The sequence below is a fragment of the Dinoponera quadriceps genome, unplaced genomic scaffold (genome assembly GCF_001313825.1).
Source record: "Dinoponera quadriceps isolate SergipeBrazil2010 unplaced genomic scaffold, ASM131382v1 scaffold5809, whole genome shotgun sequence".
Taxonomy (NCBI): domain Eukaryota; kingdom Metazoa; phylum Arthropoda; class Insecta; order Hymenoptera; family Formicidae; genus Dinoponera; species Dinoponera quadriceps.
In genome coordinates, this window is record NW_014559826.1 from 108,099 (window position 1) to 131,341 (window position 23,243).

At 43.2% G+C, this 23,243-nt stretch overlaps 1 protein-coding gene and 1 pseudogene across 5 annotated transcripts in view; one reads left to right on the plus strand and one right to left on the minus strand.

Moving 5' to 3' along the window:
- Window positions 1–5,206: 5,206 nt before the first annotated feature.
- LOC106750507 (follistatin-related protein 5-like) overlaps window positions 5,207–23,243 on the plus strand; it is a 31,746-nt gene continuing 13,709 nt past the window's right edge. For 2 of the 5 annotated variants that reach the window (XM_014630908.1, XM_014630912.1), the window contains exons 1-2: window positions 5,207–5,318; window positions 5,710–5,986. The gene's annotated coding sequence lies outside the window, so the exon portion shown is untranslated. Of the gene's footprint in view, window positions 5,335–5,709; window positions 5,987–23,243 lie in introns of all 5 variants that reach the window. The other 3 variants (XM_014630910.1, XM_014630911.1, XM_014630909.1) reach the window with 3 other exon arrangements.
- LOC106750482 lies at window positions 9,267–22,694 on the minus strand (annotated as a pseudogene).

Below are 23,243 nucleotides of genomic sequence, written 5' to 3' on the forward strand. Positions count from 1 at the left end.
ACGTTCACCAACCGATGTCGCGATTTCCGGGCCCGTTTTATTGCCTGGATCATAAGAATCCGCCGTCGCCGCCGCAATGACTCGTAATTAATATGCGTGAACCAGCCTTGGGGATTTCCAGCCGGTGTAAATGCGGATAATACGGCGTTGCTCCGGATTCACGGTTTACAACCCCCTTTCCGTAATCTCGCATTGAGCTTAACTCAACGCGGAAAATCGCGTTTGGTTCCGTAGTAAGCAAATGTGATTGCGCAAGCGGCCGTAAAGTTGTTCGTGCTCACACATCTCTACGTAACGCAATACTTAACAAACGCGAGATTTATCAGTGCTGTATCCGATATAAATAGGCTATTTTTATATCCACGTGCCAGTTAGTAGCCGGCTACTCACACTCACCGGTTACTGCTGGAGTATCCGGTTACACGGGTATCCGAGTACTCATTATTTCCTTTCACACTCGAGATTAAATATTTTTATAAAACGGATCCGGAATTGACTATCGCTGATAGTTATGAGGAAGTTGTTTGCGAAGTATTTCTCAAGGTACGAAATATCGTTCTTTTGCATGTAGACGTGCACGGAGAAAGCAAATTTTGCTAGAACAGCAAATGTTTGTCGATATGGTGACAGCAAAAAGATTTGTTCAAACAACAGAAAGATTTGTCAAGAGCATTAATTGTCCGTATATCCACTAAATAGCGATTAACACTCTCAACAAATCTTTCGGCTGTCCAAACAAATTTTTTGCTGTCTAAACAAATGTTTCTTCGCTGTCACTATGCTGACAAACATTTGCTGTTCTAGCGAAATGTCGAAACTTTCAGCCATGTTACCTCCGTTCCTCCCGTTGGGTCCACGTGCAATCCGTGGAATAATATTATTTGTCCTCCAACTTCGAGTTCTCCGATGCAATTCTGGACGTGCTCCGATTTAAGAATTTCAATGGAATTTATTTATTTATCTTGGACTTGTCCGAATGAAATCTTACTTATAAATCATTTATAGAAAAACTGCACGCACGCATGCAAACGTACGTGTGTGCGAATAACGAGTAGCCGCCCACGGTACTTCGATATATTTTCACCGTCGAGCGGAACAGCGCGATATAAATCACGAGCACGTATACGTGTGTTGTTTCTACGTGAGGAGGGTAAAAGTTTCCGCTGTTAACTGCGAAATTCGAGTTCACATCATCGTTCACAATCGAAGGGCCGCGCCTTTTGAGCGATTAATGGTAACTGTTGCGTGCCTGCTGTACTTACTGCGAGCGGATCGATGCAAGCAAACGCCAGTCCGGGGAAGTTATCGGACAAACTGGATGGAACAGTTACTACAGTGAGTATCTACTTGCGCACTGCATTACACCAGTTTGAAAACGTCTCGCGAGGCGGCAGCTCAGCGTTTATAAGGGATCCCATAACGTCCGGATATCGCTTAAGAATCTATCGTACACGGGTGGAAGGAGAACGTTCGGGCGCCACGATTCGCGGGGCGAAATGGTTGCAGATGAAGACATCTCGCCTGTCAACCCTGTTCCTCTCTTCTCATCCCCTCCATCGAAACCTTTCGCTCCTATGTGCCTCGTTCCGGCTTTCTATCTCTCCTTTCCCCCGATTTCTATAAAACGTTCAATGTTGTGTCTCTCCTTTTTTTTTTGTAACGTTGACAAATCGCTCGTTCGTGTCAGTCCCCGAATCGGGATTTTAGCCCTATTTTAAGTCTAATGCAGTTCTACATTAAATGTTCAAAAGTCTTCTTTGTGTTTGGTACTTTGAATGGGGAAGTTATTGCTTTTTTTCTCCATTCGAAGACTGAATGTGGAACTGAAATGTTGCGGCCGGTGTGAACGAACTTACTGAAGGTAGACGATAGATTGATAGAAACTACGATAATGGCGCAGCTTGCGTAGTGTGAGAGCAGTAAAATGGACTTCATAGAGTAAAACAAGCAGCCAGGCTTTTCTACTTAGAAATCTCGCCAGAAATATATAACTATACCCATGTGTAATGTACCGAATCACTTTATAATATAGTAATATAAATGCTCACTTTACTTAGCCGCTCAACCATTGAACTTTCATTTCGTTTCAGGACCACTTGCTTCTTATATGTCGCACGTTATATCGCACGGAAAAATTCATTTGTGCACTACGCAACTACTCGTCGGGTATTCGATTGTTCAATTCCACCCTTGTTTATAAGCGTCACGCTTCGGTAAAGTTACCAAATATTCAATGTGACACAAAGCGGCGCAATTATCGATTGGCAAGCGAGGAAAGATCAACGAGTTTAAGCATATTCTGCATTTAAACCTGTGCACACGATTTTGCAAGCACAATGTTGACACACGAGGCTGATATTTCTCAACTGCATTATTATTTGTAGTTAGGCAGACTTTCACATTGGCAACGATCTATCAGACTATTCGTTCGGACACCGGCAATCCTAGGTAGTTATTTTATATTATTTTCCTAACCTGCCGACTTCTCAGCGGGACCCATAGAGTTTCATAGGCGCGACCGTGGTGGAATAGTTTCGCTTTATTCAAAGGAGATATCATCTATCACTTTCTCATGTTTAAAATATGGAGAACTTTCACAGGCTAGTACGTACGAGACCGCTTACGCTTTAAGTACTTGCGATCGCTGCTCCTGCTCATAAGGAGATTACACGAAGTAGTAAACGCAGAATCTGAACCAAATTTTGACAGTTTATACGGGCCACTTCTGAGTATATCTCCTAAAATAAATTTAAAACATTAAGTGTAGATAGCCAGCCATTGAAAAATTATTAACTAAAAAAATGTTAGTCTCCGACACATAGGATGTTCTAATCGATCGCTGTAAGTAAACATAGAGAGAAACCTTAGAAAAATTTATCGCATTTTGCAAATGCATGGATGCACCAATGTGCAATGTTTAATATTAGTAATCGATTTTTCTTATAAACGTCTCTCAGACATAATATGAATCAGAGGAAGACAGGAAATCCATAATGAACGTAGATTTCACTCGATCAATCTGATCTTTCATTTTTCCTTGAACTTCGCCTTCGCTCAGATCCGGATATGCGTGTTGTTCGCGTTACAAAACACGTAATAGCGATGAAAAAACAAATACGCAATTGAAGTTGTATCCGAATAATGTAGACTTAATATACGGTATGTTACTCAAATCAAGAATGCAAATAAAAAATATACATTTAAATACATAGGATTGGAAATACCGCGTTATTATCTTTCACATCCAACTCATTCGTACTAGAAAGCACGCATTGCTGCGCCTTTTGCTGTAATCTTTTTTACGGATAAAGAGTCACGTAAAGAGTATTAAAATATCGTGGTTTGGACATAGACAAGTTGATATGCTATGTTGCGTAAGATTGCGCCACATAGATACAAAATACAATAATGTCCAAGGAAAGTTAGGTCATCATTAATCCTGTTCTAGTGTCTATGATTTGGAAAACGACATAAATTTAGAAAAAACACAACAGGGAGAGCGAATTCTAATTCGAGAAAAATGTCAGGTAATATTATTGACGTTGGCGAGGTTGTCACGTTAAAATTAATTAATTTCTTATTAACTATTGCGAATTTTGCAAAATGGTACATGACTTTCCTATTTAGTTTAATTCGTTCTACTTACACATAGTCATTATGTGCGGGAGAATTATTCTTGTATAATTTGTTTTATGCTTTTTTTTAGTTTTTCTTGTGTTTTTATACACATGTTTGAGAAAAGAAAAAAGTAATGAAAAGAATTACAAGTAAAAGAAATCATAGTATCAAATGTTGTCTGTGTATTTTATTTGAATCGCCTCGTAGCCTATTCAGCTGTTTTTCTTGCTGGAAAACACCTTCGGCCAAGGATCAAACTCTACTTAGCCGAAACTCAAATTCCACTTAGTCGGGATTCAAACCCGTTAAGCGTAACGAGTCTTCCCGCGACACCGCTGAATGGCGCCAGGCCAGTTCGTCGTACAACTGGTCTAGTAGATCAGCTACTATATCCAAGTATAATTTCAAGATCTCCTCTGGCGAGTCACCGCCATTTCTACCGATAAGTCGAGGTCGTAGTACAACTCAACAGCAGGTCAAACGGATTTTCACTTTGCAAGTAGTACGACTCTTCCTTTTTTTCAGCCGCATTTATAAATCAAATATTATTAATAAAAATAATTTATTATGGGTAGTATTATAAGAAGATAGAAAAATAATCGATTATTTTCATCATTTTCGAAATATATAATGGATTATTTTGACAACAAACTTTTTCTCTAATATTATCTACGTTTACTCGATTCGTAACTTGGGTTTACTCAAAGGGTAAGATAACAATATTATGTTATCAGTCATCAATCAACCATAATTAACATGTTTATAATCTTAATCAATACTTAAAAGTACTGCGTTGGTAATACTTATGAATTTCTACTCTAAGCAAAGGCTATCGATATGAAGAAATTAACATGCTTTTATTCAAAATATATTCGTATATTGTATTACAAAGAATTATGACGCTTTCGGTGTAACACTTATGCGACAAAGTTGAAATGATTTCGATTCCTTCGATGAATGTTGTAAAGGAAGAAATCTCCTCATTTTAAGGGCACAGTATCGACAGAAGGTGTGGTATTAGCTGAGGTAAAAAATCGAGTACTTTGTGGATACGTGAGCCTTCCACAAACACAGACAGGTGAGATAACACTCGATCGGAAAAATAGAGAAAAATAGCGCGATTTAATATTCTCGCTCCTGACGCGCCTGATTCCTCCTTTAACGAAAAAGTATTCCTACAGTCGGAACATCGAAGAAATGTGTCACGCTCAATCGAACGGTTCGCGCGAAATTAATGAAATATCTTAGCAACAGCAACACCAGCAGCCGCTTCAATATCCGTTCCACTGCTCGCAATTGCACCGGTGGCACGTGGCGTGCCAACTACGCGCGTTTCTTCGAGGGTCGACAAATTGCGGAGACTTCCCTTCTTCCTCTTCATCCCCCTTTTTCCACGGCACGACACTTATAGAGAATTAATAGCAGCTTTTATTGCAAGTTCTCGAAGTAACTTGGTGGAATTGCCGAAAAAAGTTCAAGTCGATCTATGACGATGGCAACGCAGGCGCAAACGTGCCGTTCCCATGGCGCCGTTGCTATACGGTTAGGTAATGTTGGATTAGACACTACACCGTTTCCCAACCAACCCTCTCCGGGTAACGTTCAGTACACCCTAAACCATCGTCGCGGTTGGAAGGTCTCTAGCACCTACACTCACGCACGTGTGCATACACACACGCAGCATACAAGGGAAAGAGAGAGTGAGTGAGTGAGTGAGTGAGTGAGAGATAGATACATAACACACGTACTCGCACACAAAGGAGCACACACGCGGTATCGTACACACATGCAACTGAGCGAAAACGCGTGGCTATTTACCCACTGTTTACGATACATCCTGTCCGGCTCGTATCCGGCTCGAGTCTCGTTTATTTATTCAGCCAATTCTACTCCACCTGCCCTTCCGTCGAGAATTTTCGTTTGTCGCGTACGTTCTGATATATTCGTTTATCGTCGTTATCGTCGTCGTGTGGTCGTGTGATCGTGCTCGCTTATCGTCGTCGTCTTCGTCATTGTCTCCTTAGCCACGATTAAACTCACCGGTCACCTATTATTATCCCCGATAACGAAATATTAATTCATATGTCATAGCATTAATCGTCGCTTCGTTTCACGGATGAAGTCTCGCCACTCTCGTCACTCCTGCTCTCTCTTTACGCTCCCTTGAAACACCAGCCGGGCTGAGTATTTTTACCGAAGGACCATCCCCCCGACTCTTCGTCCTCATCGGCGTGGAGCTTAAAATCCGGACTGCGTGCAACCGGGCACAGTGTCGTGGGAAACAAAAGTGGAGGGTGGTGTGTTTACCGTGGTGACGACGAGGGTATTATCTTGACAGAACCGAAACTGGTCAGGTCAGTAACACGGGGTGAGTCGAGTTACTTGGTCTCTCCGTTACCGCTCTCATGCCCGATTAAGTTTAACTCCAGAATGCACAGGGGAGATCCCTCCGTGAGATTGTGGTATTTACTTTTCCTCGTATTCCCCGATATCTCCGATTGAATGTCTCTTTCCTTCCTTCTCTCCTTCCTTCCTTCCTTCCTTCCTCTCGGTAATTCTTGAGCAAATCTTGAACCATCCTCTTTCCGATAGATTATCCTTTTTCCGATTAGAATTTGCCATAATCGCCCTTTTGTTATTACTCGAGCCTCTCGCAAACTTTCGGGCTGCCGTGTGCATTTCAGAACTAATTTTGTACATTCGTCTTTCCTCTCGCATAATCTCGACGTCAAGACAGATTTCGCCTCTGTACGTAGTTTGTACCATGAAAATTGAATTCCAAGGGATATAAAGCTGAGAGCACTTTGTTATTTTTCTGTTCTTTTTTGTCCGAGCTTCAAGAATCGCGGCAATTCTTCTCAAATGTTCGGGAGATCGCGGGGCATTTTGCAGGAAGCTCCTCGTGAAGGACGCGCCGTAAATCTCGCCGGAACTTGTAAATAATACGCTTCCTCTTATTTTATTCGTCGGAAGCCGAAAAAGTTTGACGATTTTCCGAAAGTTTCCCGTGTAACTTTCGACACGCCGCGACCTCTTCGAAATCATACTTTTGGCGCGAACGTAATCAAAGTTGGTATCCTTGCGGACATCACTAGCTCCTTCCCGCGCTATGAAAAGGATTGCCGTTACGGAGAAATGGGAAATTCTTCCAAGGTTTTTGAAGCATGCCTCGGCCCGGGACGTTGAAAAAAAAAGTCGATCATTCCAAACGAATGAAATCAATGCCCGCAATTAAAGTGACCATCACGGCACGGTACACGCGCATACCAACGTATGTGTGTGTGTGTGTGCGTGTACATCGCAATCACCAAATCCTTCGGTTATCTCGTGATGTTGTGAAAACGCGGAAATAAATCAAACGCGCGACTCATCGGGCGCGCATTATCATCATTAATCATGGGACGCACCTGTATAGCCCACATGTGCATCGCACAGTCGTGCTAAAATAGCTGCGCAACTTTTTTCTACGTCCTACATTCTCAACGGAAACGTGAACGCGCCGCGGAATGCAGGGAACGCGTGCGCGCTTGTTCTCTCGCGGCGGCCACATTTACAGAAACATTAGGATGATCGATACACGACGGTTGCTATGACAAAAATAGACAAATGTTCGTAATGTGTCGCATAGGGTAAATATGTTCGGGCCATTATATACCGCCCCCTCCGTCTATAGATGTCACAGATACATGGGCATGTAATATGTATACATACATACATATATATATATATATGTATATATATATATATATATATATACATATATATATATGTGTGTGTGTGTGTGTGTGTGTGTGTGTGTTGTATAAGCATATGCGCGTATAAGGCTGCGTGACGAGCGACACGGGCAAGTCGCGCAGGCGCTACCTGTAGACTCCGCGGAATACGCGATGATAAATACTAAATTTAACCCCCGGGCGGAGGGGGAGAGACCGGCGCGACGTCAGGCTATCCGGGGGATCGATAACACTTTTCTGGCGTCTCTCGTTCTTTTTTTATCGGCAAAACGTGACTTCGCGTATGTAGGACGTTTATATAAATCGTTGACCGCAGAGGTCACCGAGGCGTGCGGCCCCCGCGTGTGCGATACATCTCCGATAGGGGGTCGTGCGATAAAGCGTTTATTAAAATTCTACGGCGCTTGAAATACCGCAGACATCAGACCAAGGCCGGGGGAAATTCGTGCCTCGAGTCGGGAGACACGGCGGAAAATATTAACCCCCTATCAACCGAGGGTGACGGAAAAAAACCAGTTTCAGATGAGGTTTTTTTAAGAACTCAATCGTGATTTCGTTTCTTTTCTCCTTTCCTTTAATTAATAACGCGAAATACTGCGCCCATTCTACTAAGTAATTAAAGCTCTCATTACCGTTTTACAGAACCGAGCGGTTAAATGTTAAAGTTGCATGCATAGCCGCAAATAAATACAATGGAATTAAATGCATTAAATTAACAGCAGGTCTTAACAATGGATCAAAACGATTGAGGTTCGCGATCCACAATGTCGTTCGTTATGCTTTTCAAACTCGCTTGTACAAACGTAAAGCATTCGGCAGATATTATGTGTTATTTATCATATTTATTTGTAACAGTTAATTAATTAATCGTGACAATATTTGTAACTTCTCACATACGCTGATTGCACGATGGAAAACTCTACCTCTGGACTACCTTGTGTTGTTTATCGATTGCGCTTATGAAAGTATACTTTCAAGTGTCAGTTTAGGTTTTCCATTACGTTCTATGCGTTTCACGCATGAGTGAAAGCGATGATATAAACGTGTCCCGCAAACATAATTAAGCAATGCGCGTTACCCACGAAAGTTCAGACGGATAATGCGCTCGTCAAAGGAGCGACGATAATATTCGGCTCGAAATAATATAATCCGCCGTGTTCCGTATTGCTCTCTTGTTTGCTCGAGACATCACAGCGATCACGCGTGGAAGGCAACTGTAAACGTTGCGCTATTTATTTTGTGCTCAAAGAAAGAAAGAAAGAACAGTCGAGCAGTTGGCTGGGGAGACGGAAGACCAACAAACATTACGTTGCTCGCATTCCTGCTCAAACGGGAAGAAAATAGAATCTTATTCGATTAAGAATCATATCTAATCGAATCTGAAAAAAATAGTCGAAAATAATCAAATCTAATAAGAATGACGATGAAAATCTGCAAGTGAATATGAATGTACTGAGTCGTGGTCGAAATGTCCGCTTCGATTTTTCCTCTTCGACGGCAAACTAGCTGTCTAGAATAAAGGTACGCGAATACGACTATTGGCGAAGAATCGTAAACAGCAACGACAGATGTTTACTCGATTTATGAATGACCTGCTGCGCCACCGAAAGCGATAAAAGTGAAATTTGGCTGAAAAGCGAATCGGATTTTTTGATCGACCCAATGTATGATATAATGACGTATGGTAATGATGGATTAATGGAAGTTTGCATTTGAATGCTTGCTTTTGAACAAATCTTTGAAAATTCTTAAAACGACACATCGATGTATTGTCGCGACGAACTCGCGAGTCACAAGATAATCACGCTTATCGACTCGACATAAGCTAAATGAGCAACTCGAGATCAGTGTACTCCTTTCCTTTTCTTCTTCCTCTTTTTTTTTTTTTACTTGAGACCACCTATAATCTCGAAGTTACCCGCCAACTCGCGGCTGGCGTTTCGTCGCGGGACACGGCGTGCCGTCGCCTTTGTCCGTGCAGAACCTGTTAATGATCTCGTCGTTCGGTGTCTTCAGATCGTACGCCCATCCCAACCGGGCCATAAAATTAATAAAGTGGGTCGTCAGATTAAAACGGCCGTACTCCGAGGCCTTATAGTCCCATGGGAAGCAGTGATGATAATTGTGCCAACCCTCGCCGATGGAAAAGACGGACACCATGAAGTTTTCCGTCGGCTCGATATTTCTGGAACAAGAAGGAAGGGAGGGAAGTTTCACTTGATCCGGGCGGACTACGCGAACCAAGTTCTGCCGGAATCTCATGCAACAGATTATTCAAGCGGAACAACGCGGCTTACAGCTTCCATCTATTAAAGCGCCTTCGTATAAAACTCGCTTAGGTAAATTTACCGCTTCAAGGGCGACGCCTCTTCACGTGCTCGCGCATTTTGACCGAAAAGAATCTACCCTCGCATTCCTTGCGACAGGATGAGAGTATACGTTTTTCGCGAGTCTCGATTCGCGTTGAATCGGAACGGCCGTGTTCGCAAGTAAGATCGCGCACTTTTATCCGTAATATTCTGTCCGATTTATCGCGTTATGAGAAACTTAGAACTACCAGAATCTCTGAAGGGTTTGAGCTCGCAATTTTACGTCGCCCGAAATCTCCGGATGATACCAAATGTTTTGCCGTTTGCAACAAGAATAAATGGATTGTGTTAGGATCGGATTCGAGCTGGAAAACCGCTCGCTCTTGAAAAAAGTATTGCGCTCGCTCGCAAGATTAATCACCTCTGGGTGACCGGAAAAGTTACTGGAGCAAATTGAGGCGTGCGAGTTACTCTTTCGAGAGTGTTTTTCATTCAAAACTAAATGCATCCTCCAATTTCCTGGACCAACCGCGCTTCTTTATCAAGTGTGTGCGCGCGCGTGTGTGCATATATGAATGTGTTCTTCGATTGTAAATCGATTTTGCTCTCGCGAAAAACGCGGCAGGCGTTATAATTTTGTTCGAAATCCTCACAATGGAAGGGCACAACACGCGGCGAGCTTTCTCTCTATCGAGACTCACGATTTATATCTGAGCGCAATCCGAACGTTGGCGCCGGCCGATTCCGATGGTAATCGTGCAAACGTGAACCCAAGAGATTACCTGTTGTACGGTCGATAGCCGAACATGTGAGCGAAACTGTTGACGGCAAAAGTCGCGTTCAACAGCCATACGTAGCGGACGATCACGCCGGCTATGCTTATCTCCCAGCTCTCGTTCCACACGTAGACCGGTATCAAGGGCGGTAAAATGAAGCACAAGGCTGGCATGATCGCCTCGTAATATCTGCAATAAAATACTTGTAAATGACAAACACGCGGATGGTGCGTTTAATATCGCCTATCGAATGTTGCCTTCCTCCTTTCACGGCAAGCAGATGAGCCGAGTGAAATCAGTGAAAAAAATCATTGCCACACACGCGCGATCGAACCTGTTGTTGTGTTCTGCCCAGGACAACTGAGTTACAGAAATACCCGGGTTTATATTGGCAGCATTAATTCATATTTTCTGAAGTAAAGTTTGCGCTTTATCCATGACACACTTGAGAAATATTGAACTCACTTGTCGACGAAACGTATGACAGGGTCGGCTGAGATATCGCTCATGTCCACGTGTTTACCGTACTCCTTGACCGCTGGATGATGTTTCATCATCACCCAGCCAACGTGAGAGAAGAAAAAACCGCGTTTAGCGTTATGCGGATCCGCGGAGGTGTCCGTATACCTGTGATGGGTACGATGGACGCGTATCCATTTATATAGATGGGTCTGCAAAGAGATAATCCTCTCTCTAACAACGACGACTAATTAAATATTACCTCACTAGTTACTATCGTATAATCACAGTGGCGATATTTCAGGATCTTACCATGCCGGCCATGCAGTAGAGAAATACGAGTAATATCTTGAGTGGTAGTTTGGCGCTGTAGCTTTTGTGCGCCCAAAGACGATGCGCGCCCGCTGTTATGCCGATACCGGCCAAATGTCCATTTGTTAAATCTGAACGCGAAAAGTCGAATGATATTGAAGTGAATTTTGCAAATGTTTCTTTCCATCGAACACGGAGATATGTATGGAAGGATGTAGGGATGCAAAATTAGCCTGTGAACTTTGTGAGCGTAAATATCTCACTTATTATGTGCGAGAAAGTGAGGAGGGTAAAAGCCTCGTTAATCTTCGATTTTGGAGCGGATAAAAATTAAAAGGGACTAAAAGCCGAAGAACTTTCTTCTTTTGTAAACACCAAATGGTCGCGTTCGCGCTGCTTTCCTTTATTCAATTATGAAAATAATTACATATATTCTATTTTATGGAATTTCGTCCCCTAGTTTGTGCAATTAAGATATAGGAGGGATTTATCGTAGAATTATGGCGGAAAGTTAATACATACAATATACCCAGGTCCAAAATTTGATCTTCCGTATATTCGTGACGAACAGATAGAGGGCCAAGACATGCAGTATGGCGATAACAATGATGTTGCGCCAAATTAATGGCTGCTCCGCCGGTACATGCTCTTTCGGCGGCTGATAGAGAATCGAATCCGTGCCGTTTTCCGTTCCCGGCTGCGCCGACTTTCGACCTTTATTGTCCTCGTATTCGGTTATCGTCGAACTGTACATTGCTGAAAACAAAATGTTTGCGACCATACTACGTTTGTTTATTTCGTCCGCGCAGCCGGCCTATTTGTCACGCACGCGTTTGGAAATATCCCGGCCGGAGGGCTTCCGGAGGAAAAAAAATTCACCCTATCTCGAAGGAAACTACCACGATAAATCACGCGGTCTGTGGTCAATTTGCCACGTCTCCTTGCGCCCGCGAGCCATAATTTGCGTGATTTTTCTGGACTCGAACATCTATTTCCCGTTCGAATTTTTCTACGTTCGTTCATCCACACGGATCCGAGCAGAATCGAAGGGGATGGAAATCGTAACTTTTCGCCACGGGTTCGCTTGTTTTTCTCGCGCGAGAGAATCAAACGATACAAATGGCTGGCAAGGGTAAAAGCTTCTATTACGTTCCATTACGATTTCGTTAGATGGCGTAATATTATTTGGGAAAATTACACGAACAGACGAACGGACGTTTTCGGTCTCATTACAGGACAATCTCGTGTTAACAAGCAGCCATTGTTAGCCGTAATTGCACCGCCGTCTCGACAGTACCCGATATAATTATCCGCATTAGACGATAACGTCTGAATAAGCGGCGAGATGCTTCCTGTTACGCGTCAGCGATCGGAAAGCATTTTCTCGTGTTCGCGTGCGTTCGCATACGCGTTCCGCATTGGCGAGTTGATTAAAATGAACAATAATTCTGACATCCTCGGCTTTCTCTCTCTCTCTCTTTTTATCTATCTATCTAGGCGAGGTGAATGGCACTTCCACCTGCATAGAACGCAAGTTCTTGGCCAAGGCGATTGTACACGGCGGACCAAACCGGTTTGCGAATGTCGACATGCATTTGACCGAGTTCACAGCGAAAGTAAGAATGAATTATCAGTTAAAGGTACTGCATGCCCTCCGGCGTCACGCCGCCGCCGAGCGTTTCTCCCGTTCCGCACGAAACGATCGTGACGATAGACGATGGACGACAAGAAAATATACAGGTACATGTTGTGATTTCGGAGAAATTCTTCAAGCACACCTTCTCAAATCCCACGAGCAAAATCAACGGAACGGTGATCCCTCCTTTTGGAAGCAATTTATTGATTTGCGTTGAAACAACGTGAATTCGAGAAGCGACGATTTTCCACCAAATTCTCTTTATCTCGCGCTATTTCACTGCTAAATATATATTTAAAATGAACCCTCTTTCTCTCTCTCTCTCTCTCGGTACGCAACTGCGCGCCTCCTTTTACAAAGCATACGTATTAGAGATCTACTTATATCAATGTTTACCCCTCCCGATGTATTTTTCGCTTACAATTGTCATTCACCTTTACGGATAATACGCGTAAGCGGCGTCAAACAAAGGTCCGCTTGTGACAATGAACCGTAAATCGATTCCGATTCGCTCGATTAAACAACCGCTTGTGGAAACACCTGTGGCGGATGCATTTTTATTCGAATGAAGGCAATTTGTTATAACGGCTACGTGTTCAATTTCCGATCGATAGGGACACTCGATTGAAGTGCTGCACGGTGAAAGTGTGCGTGCAAAAAGCATATGAAACCTTCTTCCGCGACGATTATTCGCCGCCCGCGGTTATACGGATGTTCGCCACGCAACGCGGCTCGTGTCGCGATTAACGCAAGTAGCAACTATAATCACAATCTGATCACACAGCTGGTAATAACAAATGCGGTCATCAATTTCAATCGAAGCACTTACAACCGGGGAGCTATTTTTCGCAACAAAAGCCGCGAAACGGTTCTTTTGTGAATACGTAATCCGATGAGTAACACCGACTCTACTCGTGTCGATGTCCGTTTGTATTTTATTACAGTTTTAGTTTAGTTAACCGCCGCTACGACGAGACTTCTCCCCGAGTAGATTTTTCCGGCTGCTTATCGCGATTCGAGAAAGGGCGGAGAGGAAACGCTTATCGGTCCGGCAATATCAGCATTTATTAAAGGCGAGCGCAAAAACGCGAGCGAGCGACGAGAGCGATCGAATTCGCATATTCTCGCAGGACTCCGCTACTCCCCCCGTCACGAATTTTCCGTCGTGGTAACCTTCAACCGTTTGCCGACCGATTGTTTACGCTCACGTTTTATTAAAGTTTCGCTGGGGCATATCTCATATCTTCCTCCTTCGATCTTCGCGGGGTCTCCTTCCCTTTCCCGCCCAACGTGTACCTTGGCTTCTCATCTCTTAACGCTCATTCGATCTGAGCTGAGACCTTAATCTACCTGCGAGAGATCAAGCGACGACGTAACTCACGTCCAAAGACGTCCTCAGAGAGCGGAGGACTCGTCCATTGCAACCAGCTCGAGCGGCGTAATTCGCATGATCGCGGCGTCTTCGTCGTCAACATTTTGTCCTCGCCGGGCCATGCTTTATTCGCGGCCGCTCCCTGTTTCAAGCGGGCGACCCGGCTGTGATTTACGGCATAATAGCGGAAAATGGGCGCACTCTCCGTAAAACGCGGTCGCGATTTCCCCGGCCGTTTTGTCGCGTCCAGATCGTAAGGATCCGCGCGCCGCCACAATGACTTACGTTAATATGTATGAACCGGCCGAGGGATTTCCAGCCGGTGTAAATGCGGATAATGCGCCGCTATCGCTGCCGCGTGCATTGCTCTGGATTTCGTGGTTTACAACCCCCTTCCCTGTAATTCCGCCTCGAGCTTAACCCAACGAAAACGCGAACGGTAAATCGCGTTCGGTTACCGAAGCGGCAAGTAAGAAAGTGCAGCGATTGTGCAAGCGGCCGTAAAGTGTAGTGCGCGCACACGTCTCCGCGCGAAGTAATATCGCTTAACGATGCGGAATTTACTAGCGCTGCTCGGTATACATTTTTATAATCACGCGCCAGTTAATAGCTGGCTGGCTGCTACTTTAATTCACCGGTACTGGAGTATCCAGTCACACGGGTGTCCCGTAGTATCCAAACTCGCGAATATTCACGTATGGAAAATTGAACATTTTTATAAAATGGAATATTTTTCTGCGTAATTATATTTTCATCGTTATCCTGTGTATGAAAGTATGAAAGTAAGGTCGACGAGAAGTGAGTATTTTGCGAAATATTTTATGCGTCTGACGGACATATTCTATAATATCAAGAAACGAAAAATTAAATATTATAATGTATAATAAAGTGTCAAGTTAAATTGAAAAATTTAAATATTAAATTTAGATATTTTGCAAAATTTCTATTTTTGGTTTTCTTTCTATTGAATTTTCTAATTTTAATTCTACTACCTGTAGTCAGGCGTGATGACTTCTCTCACATGCTCGCGGTGTGCACGTTGATTACGCACAGGCGTCTTTGTTTCGCCTTGCTTTAACCCTTTGCACTCGAGGGCTCCAGAGCGGAGCCATTTAAAATTTGTCTTCAAACTCGAGGGCTCCGCTATGGAGACAATGCAAATCATTTTCAGTTCGTAACATAAGGACAAAGACAAATCGTAAAAACTATTGTGTATAAGATATTCCGCTCTTGCTATTTGCATTTGAGTTTGAAGAGTTTGAAGACAAATTTTAAATGGCTCCGCTCCGGAGCCCTCGAATGCAAAGGGTTAATATTCTTATAAATAGGACGACTTAGAAAAATAATAAGAAGCAGTAAGAAGAATAAATAATCGGATATTTTCGAGTAATACCCGATTAATAGCCGAGAGTACACCTGAAATTGACATCTCTAATAATTACTGGCACGTTGCTTGCAAGGTGTTTTTCAAGATACGAAATATTGTTCTTTCGCCGTGGACGTGTTCCTTCCTCACTCCTAAGGAGGGATGACGTGGTAGAATCTTTGACATATCGGGTCGGTAGATCGATAAGTTCGACGGGAGCCCCGTCAAAGTTACGACCTGATAAGAGGAAAATCATGCCAGCGGCTCATTCCGAAAGTATTTCTATTTGCGTCGATTGTGACGTAACTGGGTCGATGTTGGAACTTATACTCGATAAGTAATGCTATTGCTTCTGCATCACTCTCTGCGTTCTGATTATGTTCTGAAGGCGTGTCTACCCCTTGCCTTCCGGTGAACGCAGACACGGTGTATTGACAGGATCAAGATCGCCCTCGAGTTCTCTCCGCCTCGCAAAAGTTACGTACAAACACGAGAATTCTTCAGATGTCTTGGAATAGTTGACACACACACACGCGTATGTGTTCTTTTCGTGCCGTTCGGACACGTGTAATTATGTAACACGTGCACAATACTCGCGAGGCCTTTATTGCTGCGCCCGCTTTGACAATCTCGGCTGCTGTGCATACGCCGAAAAGGCTTTGTGTAGGACTGGCAACGTCGGTGTCGGAAATTTGGTGAGTGGTGTTCCGGGCGAACATTCGCCGAGAGCGTCAGAGCATTGTAATCCACCTAATTCACGGTGATATGCTTTATGACACAAGCCGATTCCCGAAATAGAAAGCCGATCGTTATAATCCTGTTTCACGATCCCGACGATACTTTGAGCCGCGCTATTTGATCAGACATTTCAAAAAGTTACTTCATTAATGAATCACTGTGCGCACGGTGTTAATGACGCGCATCGATGCAAAATGCAACGAAATTGCGACAAAGCTGGCCCGAATATGCCGAAACTTTCGGCCGTGTTACCGTTTCCGCGTGTCGGACGGACACAATGTAACGCGAACTGGTAATCCCGAACTTCTTCATTCCAATTTTACGCGCGCCAAAATAAACTTGCTTCGACAATATCATAAAAAGTAACAGGATAAATTAATATCGTAAGTAAGAAAATAATGCTATTTGTTCCCTAACTTTCCGAGTTTCCCCCAATGCGATTCTCGATGCGCTCTAATTTAAGAAATTCTAAAGGATTTATACATCTCGAACTTGTCGGAATGAAATCCTACTTATAAATCATTTATAACAAAATTGCGCTCGCGCTTGTGCGCACGTGTGTGCGAGTAACGAGTGTTGCATGTAGCACCGCACGATATTTTCACAGTTGAGCGGAAACGGCGCGATATAAATCACGAGCACGGATACGGTGTTATTTCCACGTAAGAGTAAAAGTTGCCGCTGTTAACTTCGGAATTCGAATTCACATCGCCGTGCACGATCGAAGGGCGCTTCTGACCGATTAATGGTAACTGTTGCGCGCCTGCTGTACTTACTGCGATCGATGTACACGCAAATGTCAGCCCCGGAAAAGCTATCGGGATAAACTAGACCGAACGGTGGCTACGCGAGTATCTACGCGCGCACCGCATTACTTCCCGCCGAATCCGCTTGAAAACGTCTCGCGAGACAGCGCGCGGCGGCGCGATGTTTATAAAGAGTCCCATAACGCACGAGGGTATCGCTTAAGAATCAGCTGCCGCACACGGTGGGAGAAGAACGTCCGTGGGGCATTACGATTCGCGAAGCGAAATTGCAGACGAAGATATCTCGCCTGTCAACCCTTCTCCCCTTTCCCCTTCCCTATCCCTTCCCTCCGGAGAATCTTTTGCCGTGCTTCGCACCGGCTTTCTGTCTCCCCACCGCCCCCGATTTCTATAAAACACCGGATGTCCCTCTTTTTTTTGCAACATTGATAAATCGCTCGTTGATGTCGACACACACCCGCCTACCGTTACGTAAGGATGCAATAATGTTGCAGTCGGTGTGAACGAACTTACTAAAGATAGACGATAGATCGATAGAGACTGCGATGATGGCGCAGCTTGGCGAAGTGTGAGAGCGGTAAAACGGGCTTTATAGGGGAAAACAAATAGGCCAGGTTCTTCCACTTGGAAATATGTCAGAAGCACGTGATTATACGTGATCTATAATACGTAAGTGTAATGTACCGAATCACTTTGCAGTGCATAGTAATGTAAACGCTTTACTTTACTTAGCCGCTCAACCATTGAACTATCGTCTAGCTTCAGGATCATTTGCTTCCTGTATTACATCGCACGGAAAAATTCCGTGTACACCTCTGGTATCGTGGCAGCCGCGGAACTGTTCGTTGAGTGTTCGATTGTTTAATTCTACTCATGTTTATAAGCGTCACGCTCTCGGCAAAGTTGCCAAACATTCAATATGCAACGAGCTGGTAATTATCGTTCGGCAAACGAGGAAATGTTAACAGGCCCGAGCGTATTCTAAACATTCGAACCTGTGCACGCAATTTTGCGGGCATGATATTGACACACGAGGCTGATATTTCTCAGCTGTTTTATCTCCCGATTAGGCTTTCACACTGGTAATGGTCAGTACTCGTTCGGACCGGCAATTATCGTACTTTCCTTATATTATTTTCTTAACCGGTTCTCCGATCAGCAAGACTGGTAGAGTTTCATGGGCGCTACCGCGATAGGACAATTTCGCTCTCCGTGGAATAATGCTATTTTAGACGAATGGAAAGGAGAGATCCTATCACTTTCTTAAGTATAATTAAAATATGGAGAACTTTCACAGACCAGTATACACTGAGCATCACGTTTCAAGAACTCGCGATCGCCGCTCCTAATCAGATCTAATTCTGTCAACTGAACTTGAGCATCTTGATTTCACTCGTTCTGATTTTTCATTTTTTCCTTGAAAAATTCGCCGTCACTCGAATCCGGATGTGTGAGTTGTTCACGTCACGGGACGTGTAATGAATGATAAAAAAAAATCAAATATGCAATTGAAGCTATTTATTATCTGAGTAATCTGAATAGATTTGATAATATACAATATTATTGAAATCGCGTTCTCGCGAATGAAAAATATGCATTTAAATATACAGAATCGGAACTGTTGAGTTATTATCTTTCACATTAAAATTACTCGTATGTGGAAAGCACGAACCGCGTTGCACCGTTTACTTTGATCTCTTCCGCGATAAAGAGTTACGTTACTAAAGTGCGATGGCTTGGACGTAGGCGGACTTTCTCTTTGTTAAATGTTATTGTGAGGTAATATGAAAGGGCTATTATTGAACATTTTTCTGATATTTTTAAATATCTGAAACCTCTCCCTTTTCTCTTCTTTTATCTCGATCTCTCATCTCGCTCTCTCTTAGAACTAACAATGTTGTCAAGCCGATCGTTTCAATTTTCTATAGTCTCTATGGTCGAGTGCAATGCATCTCTCAGCTACGGAGATCAAAGCATTGCTACCTGCATTATTACGCGCTATGTTGCACAAGATTGCGCCACGTAGATATAAAACATAATGATGTCTGAAGGAAAGTCGGTCAAATCGCACTAACTTCCGTTCTAGCTTACTCGTGATTTGGTAAACAGTATAAATTTAAGAAAAAGAATATAAATTTAAGAAAAAAACGCAAGGATAACGAATCTTAATTTGAGAAAAGTGCCGGGTAATATTATCGATGGTGGTGAAGTAATCAGGTCGGCGGTCGTCGATCTGGGTGGTTTTGATAAGAAAGTCGATGGAAAACTTTTCCGCTAATGAAAAGGTGAAAAAGTGTATAAAGACGAATGGTAAGAGAATTTTTTTTTTAATAGACATATACAAGGAAATATGATGTCAATAAATAGAAATTAAGTTACGGATGGACGTTCGCAAGTTCTGAAAGTTTCGCAATTACTAAGAGTTTAAGAGAGAAAAAGAGAGAGAGAGAAAGAGAGAGAGAGAGAGAGAGAGGAAGTCAATTCGACAGATCGAAGTTGCCACGAATGACAGAGGCCATAGTGCGCGCGAACTCGTTACACACAGAAAGAATCCTGTTGGAAATATTGAAGAGGACACGCCGTCCTGTAACAATAACAAGGTGAAATGTCGAAGCAGTAGTTGAAACAAGTTGGATGGGGTTGCAATCGACAGCACAAAGGATACGTTTGCAGACACGAGAACAGAGGCGACGGAGCGCAAGTCCCCTTCCTTCTTTCCGTGATGCCAATTGTTACCATGCCCCCGCGTCTCGATTTGCTCAGCGTAACTTTTCTTCGACCCTTCTTGTCCTTTTTCGCTTTCGCTTTCGTTTTTACATCTGTCGAAAAAGATATTTCATATTCTTATATACCTGCGCATTATTCACTATTCTCGTGTCATTTTATAAGCAAAGTCAAATCAATAAATATATGCGTATTTTAATACGTATATCAATAAATATATACGTGAACAATATATTTCCTGTCATTCTCTCTCTCTCTATCTCTCTCTCTCTCTTACACTCAGAGTGAAGTGAATGAGAAAAAGGAATTCGAGAGCGTCAGACACTCTCGTTGTTTTTTAGCACTTAATGCGACACACACTCGATGTCAGAAAGATTGATATCGGCCGATATGAGAGGACATGTGTATTTTCTTGAAATATATTTGTTTCTTTTTTGCATTTGTAAAATAAACAAGATCCTCTTTACAAACACCGCTTCGAACATTATGGCTCGCCATTAGCAAAACTGTAGTAATACCTGTCGCTACTTTATCCACGCCGTTTACTTCATCCGCGATAGTCGTCATGTCGAGTGCATCAGCCTCGAGTCCTCCTGTTGACAGATGTCATTGCGTGTAAATTCGCTTGCAAAATTCGATCGCTCGTCACATTTATTTGGGATCTGTATAAGCGATCGGCTCGTTTTGAATTGCATCGGTTTCGACGAATTAAAAAGCGGTAGCAACGAATCGTACATTTTTTTTTCCAAAAAATCTCATTCCAAAAATATCGGAAATATATTTCTACCATGCGTTTGTTTTACGCGTGTGCATAAAGGGAAAAGCTCTGTGTTCCGCAGCCGTTGCGATAAAATGCATCGGATTTTACGGTTTTATCTAGCCGGGGGGTTTCATCCCTAGATTAAAATTAAACGTTTCTATGTGTTTTCCAAAAAAAAAAAAAAAACTCAGAGAAAACTCGTATCTCTGAATTGCCTGAATTAATTCATCGTATTACCGTGTTATTAGTTTATTTACCAGTTAAATATGTAAGTTCTTTACCAAGTTCCTTGCAATAGCATGTTAAACGACCACAAGGAATACGCGGGAAATCGCTGTCCCAGTGGCCGCTTTTGAGATTTTTCAGTGTCAGCTGTTGCAGGCGATAAGTCGGTTTCTCGTCTGGCTCCCTTCGAGCGCAAAACAATTCGCGTGCACCTTCGATACACGTGATCTCCGTTATGACGCTTTTGCCGAGATAACTGATCCGAATGTAGAGCGAGATTGTAGCTGCGGTGTCTTCGAAGTTTTCGTCCAGCAAAGTGTGAATTCCCATCGTGGATCTTAAATCACAATCACCGTGTTTTAGTAGACCCCTGGGATTGTGTCGAGTTCAACATAGCGGCTAATTATGCTAAACTCGCTAATAATACGGCACTAAATAACTCGACAAATCCCCGTGTGTTTTTGCGTAACGCCTTTGCGTTGCAAAACAAGATACGCATATATTTTCGACGTCAGCTGTTTTTCGACGAGCCGTGTGCTTATTCTGTGAAACATTAACACCGTTGTTGCTAATTTCCGCTGCGCGGCTATTATATTACGCGTTTTATCCGCGCAACGTTTCATCTTAACGCGTAATACGTGCGTTACAGTTATCACGCGTACTTTCTAAATTTCTTGGAGTTCAATTATTCAAGACGAATGAAAAGTGACATTTACTTCACTCGAAGAGATAGTGGAAACACTGTCGCTCGAGATCGAGCAAGAGTGAATGTTTCGCTCGAGCTTCGAGCGAATTCCTGTCCCATCGCGAGCGAATGTTTCAATCGATTAGAATGAATTATGTTCCCCTGACGGTGGAGTACAAGAGATCCTTTCAGTTTCGAGTGAAAAAAATATATTCACTCGGTGATTTAGGATAGAGAATTCACTCGGAAGAAAGATTGAAAAGCCACTCCACTTTTCGCATGAAACTTCATTGTAAGAAATTTAGAAAATACGTTGAAAAATTACAGTTCGTTCAATCAATCAATAGATATCTGAAAATAAACGAGAGCAGGTCGAAGGTAGTTTTCGACAAGATAAAAGGTCGCGGCTTCTCGTCAACAACGGGCTGTCCTCGGGGGTATTCCAATTTTCAGCTCTATCACCTCGAGATAATCTGCCGCTTGCAGAAGTCCGACAAGTGTTCCGCCAATACGTCCCGCTCACGGATCTGCTTTCTGATGCTGTTCAGAAGATCATCGACCGGCACGACAGCGAAGCCCACATTCTGGCACAAGTTCATCTCGAAATACTTGCACACTTCCTTTCGCACATAGAGCTGGACACCTACGCCGTCTATTTTCTCCTCGAAGAAGCTCGCTGGCACACAGAAGACGACTGATCTGCCGCCGTGGAACTTCTCGTTCTCGTGGTTGGAGCCGCGATAAGAACGGTAATCGCGTCGGTTCGGTGACAGCGGCGTCCATTCGTTATCCAACATGCGAAACACGATGGACGTTTTCTTCAAGATGACTTCGTCGAACTTGGACGTCCAAGGGACGAAGAGCTGCCGTGCGGATAGATGTTGATTCGTTATTCGAATATGATTACGAAAGTAAATTCTCGGTCCTCCGTCGATCAATCGGAATGTACTGTGCATCGACGATGATATGTCCGAAACTTACACGATAAATAGTAATTGAGTGAAAATCTACGTACTCGCGATTAAAACCCATAATCGAGCGGTAACGATCGATGTGATTCTTGTGCAAAGCAAACGTGTTAAATCGTAAATTTAACGAAATATCCGATTATCAGATCGAGAGATGATATCAGAGGAGGATATTCACTCACATTCTTCACCGCGACCTCCAACATCATTAAGTGTAGATCATTCGACACGATAAGCGATGACATCGCTAATTAATTGACATACCGCGATATCCGTGCGATAACCGTGACCTTACTCCGTCGCTCCGCCCTTTCGTATTGACATTATGACGGATTTAACGTAACGTAACGTTGAGGTCAAGCCGATTGCAAACCATTTTTCATCGGTATCTTGCTTCCATTAATTAATGCAATTTGCTCGAGCGCGATGCGCGCCGAAAACTAGCCTAACGCCTGTTGCATACCTCGAAATACGCGAAATCGATATCCGATGGATATCTGCGTCCGCTCGAAATCAGAAGCTAATGGCTGTCGCACACGAACTCACACGAAAATGCAATTGTTTTCGAATTATTCGTAACTACTGGGGAGAGATGAGGGACTCAATTTTCTTACTTCGTTGCACGCCTTATAGGAGCGGAAAATAAAGACACGGCATATATCTTGCGTGGAAAGTACAAAAAGGAAAATAGGAACGGACAGGAGAAACGGGGTCGGCAACTGACTATGCAGTTTATGACCCAACTTTATGAGCTATACGAGTTTAATATTAAATCTTTCATTAACGTGCAAGGG